The sequence below is a fragment of the Diadema setosum genome, chromosome 13 (assembly GCF_964275005.1).
Source record: "Diadema setosum chromosome 13, eeDiaSeto1, whole genome shotgun sequence".
Taxonomy (NCBI): domain Eukaryota; kingdom Metazoa; phylum Echinodermata; class Echinoidea; order Diadematoida; family Diadematidae; genus Diadema; species Diadema setosum.
This window is the reverse complement of record NC_092697.1, coordinates 21,451,789-21,455,217: the sequence shown is the minus strand read 5'-3', so window position 1 is coordinate 21,455,217 and position 3,429 is coordinate 21,451,789.

The window sequence follows — 3,429 nt, the reverse complement described above, 5'->3', positions numbered from 1 at the left end:
TGCACCAGTTTCTGTCAATCAGTTGCTGTCAAAAGTCTTACAATAACATTTTAAGCATGCTTTCTTGCTTTGATCTCATTACTGCCAGCATGATTGATTCGTAATCTAGTATTTCCCATTTTTCACACACTTTTTCACACATTGTTTTTAATAGAGCAAACACAGACAGTAACGGTAGACGACATGTATGTCATACCATAACGAAATGTTACTTGCATGTCAACAAGTGTCCACTTCAGTAATAACCAATCTTGTGACACAAAATTTGTCATGTTTGGAGGTTTGTTGCTCCCCACATCACTGTTTATTCAAAGGCAGTTGAGTCTGAAAAGGCACCTCGGCCAAAGAAGACCAAAGCAAAAAGAAAATGGTTCTTTTGTCAGTGCGGATACAGGATTATACAATCATCATTGTCCAAAAATCTGAATGTACTCATTAAGATGCACATTTCGATAATCAGGTAGCGGCAGTAAATATTAGATAGGATCAAATATAGACCTTTGTTCGTGGTCCATGAGTAGTAGGTCTAGGGTGATACAAAGTGAACATAATTTGTCCTGATACTTGTGACTTTGTGCCATCTCCCTTAAAAAAACAACTGTACTGACATTTTCCAATACATGTAATGCTATAATTCTTATTCTTGATTAATGTATGGAAGATCTACTGTTAAAAAGAAAATATTTTAACACCCAGATAAGTTTGTACTAGATTTGTGATAAAAATTGATACTGTAATAAGCGAGTCATGGAATGATACATACTAGTAATAATTGCATACATCATGGCAGCCCAACAAGCCAGTATCCTGATTAAACCTAATACACAAAGTACTATGATAATTCCAGAGTCATAAAAGTGAAGTCATAATTCAAATTCTTATATGAATTCAAAATGAAGTTGTGTGAGTATTTATGGTAATTAAACTTGAATCACTCTAAGATTGATTTATTGTGTGAAAATCAGAGGTAAATTTTTGCTACCTGTTATAAAATAGAATTTGCATTTTTATCAACACTGGCTTTCATCGAGAGCTGTGAATAAGTAAGTTATTAAAAATGCAATGTAACATGTACACAACATCGATAGCTATAGCCGAGTTGTTTGTACCATTTTTGATTATTGAATCCTAGAAAGTCTTCAGTATAAATCAAAGTTCCGGAGAATAAAAAAAAAAAAAAAAAAGATCTTCATCTTTTGTTCGTCAGTTCTAGCAATGGGAATAAAACAAAATGGCCCAAAATTAAACAATATTGCACCTACCAGAAGGCGATTCTGGCAGGTACAGCACAAAAAAGAAAGAAAAAAGGCAGTGCAAGAGGCAATAATGACACTTTACAGTGATGGTTTGCAAATGAAGGGAGTTGGCCCTGTACTCACCAGATGTGACATCCAAATCTCGGTCTCCGAGGACAACAGATCTACTCAGTAAACTAGAGTTGAGATCTGGATTTCTATAGAGCATTCTAGCTTTGCATTTAGATTCTGATTTTTAAAGGAAATTTCAGAAATTTATCTCTAAATACATGAATGACATTACAGTTACATGATGTGTATCAGGGCAATGCAATTTCACTGTTGTTACATTGCCTAGTACATTATGTTTACAGTCACACTCTCACTCACTTTGACAGCCATGTTTCACATTGCATCTAGTTGGGCTACACTAAGGTGGTTTAATATGGGAATGGTTCACACTGGTATCATGCCAAATGTGAAGATTCAAGAAAGTAAAGATGAACACGTGCTCATTACGCTTTGATCATATTTCCCTTCTGAAAGTCGCAGGTCTATCCCCAAAGTCTTCATAGCTGTGCTGAAATTATGTCCGTCAGGCTTCAGGATTTTCTGAGATTTACAGCCACTTAGGCAAATTGCTTGGCAGTCTTTTTCTTCTTTGAATGCAGTAAGCTCAAAGTGGTCCTCACATACTACACGTAACTTTGAAAATTTTGATGTTCATTTGGGCTTGTCAGTTTATTAGCATAAATTGCACAAAAAAGGTGCATTTTTAAAATGCGCTTATGGATTATACTCTGAAATTCTGTTTGTATTTTTGCATCTTGGTCTATGAGGATTAGAAGAACAACATGTCTCAGAAGAAAATATAGGACAGTTTTCTTTTAATAGTGTGCAATGTGTTCTAAATCAAAGGTTGTTTTGTTACATCATAGAATTCAAGAATATTATTGAACTCGGTAAAGTTGCTTGTGATAGGAGAGCCTGTATTCCTTACGTGCTGTCATGGTGTGTGATTCGTACTAAACTCCAGAGTATCAAAGTCCACCTCATCTTCCTTATTTAGCAGGGGGATGGAAGGACAGAAAGGACAAGGAGGGAAGGACAACAGTGTTGTGCAAAGAATGGTGAAGGAATTGATATTTCATCAGTCTTTATGAAAGATTGTCAAATTGTCGTCATAAATAATTTATTTTCCAATTTTCATATGGTTCTCAGAAGTGCTTTCTATTTTTTTTTTATATTTTGATATCATTGTCAATGGTTGTACAAATGAGAGTCAGATATCTTGTATATGGATATTATGTTGTTACCATGAAGGAAAGACTTGAAGCCTGCAAATCAGTATTTAGACTTTTTTATTGGTAGAATTTACATTCCTGCATATTTTTTTTTTTTTTTTTTACATTCATTGCCTAATGTTTCAATATGATTTGATGATAGGTCTATCTTATCTATTTTTTGCTTGCATAAAATGCATTATATTACAAAATTATTCAAAATGAATGTCTTGAAAAGCTAAAATTCAAGAAACATTTTTTGTCATATCAAACAAGAATTTGACGTGGTTGTCTGGTATTGGTAAGAGTGATCATTTATTATATGGAGATCATAGAAAAAAAGGACCTAACAATGGCCACAAACTGGAGTTGCATGAGATAAACAGACAGAATGTTTTGATGGTTTGTAACATTACTTGGTTCTATAATAGATGGAGGCGCATCAAACAGAAAAGATATGCATAAGGCCATCGCTCCCCTCAAGAAAACTTGTGACATTATTTTCTCCTAGACAAACTTGGTCAGAGGCCAACCACACCATTTGAAAGTAGTAATCTGTAGTATTGGTACAATTCTGCACATGCATATGATTGTTGACAAAACAAAACCTTTGGATCCCCCTTCTTCCTCTGCATGGAAACAAGAGGTTAAACAAGATCATAGTGTGGAATTGCCTTGCTATTATACAAATGATGCACAGGATAGAGTGTGTTAGTGAAGGTGCGGCGCGCTCGAGAGTATTGACAATGGTGCGACATGCACGAGGCGCAGCCGAGTGCATGTTTGCAACCGTTGTCAATACTCGAGAGAGCGCCGCACCTTCACTAACGCCACGAAATAATCCTGTGCATCATTTGTTTTATAAAATGGGTCGAAAACTAACAGCATTATTCACGTACCTTTGTGGGACA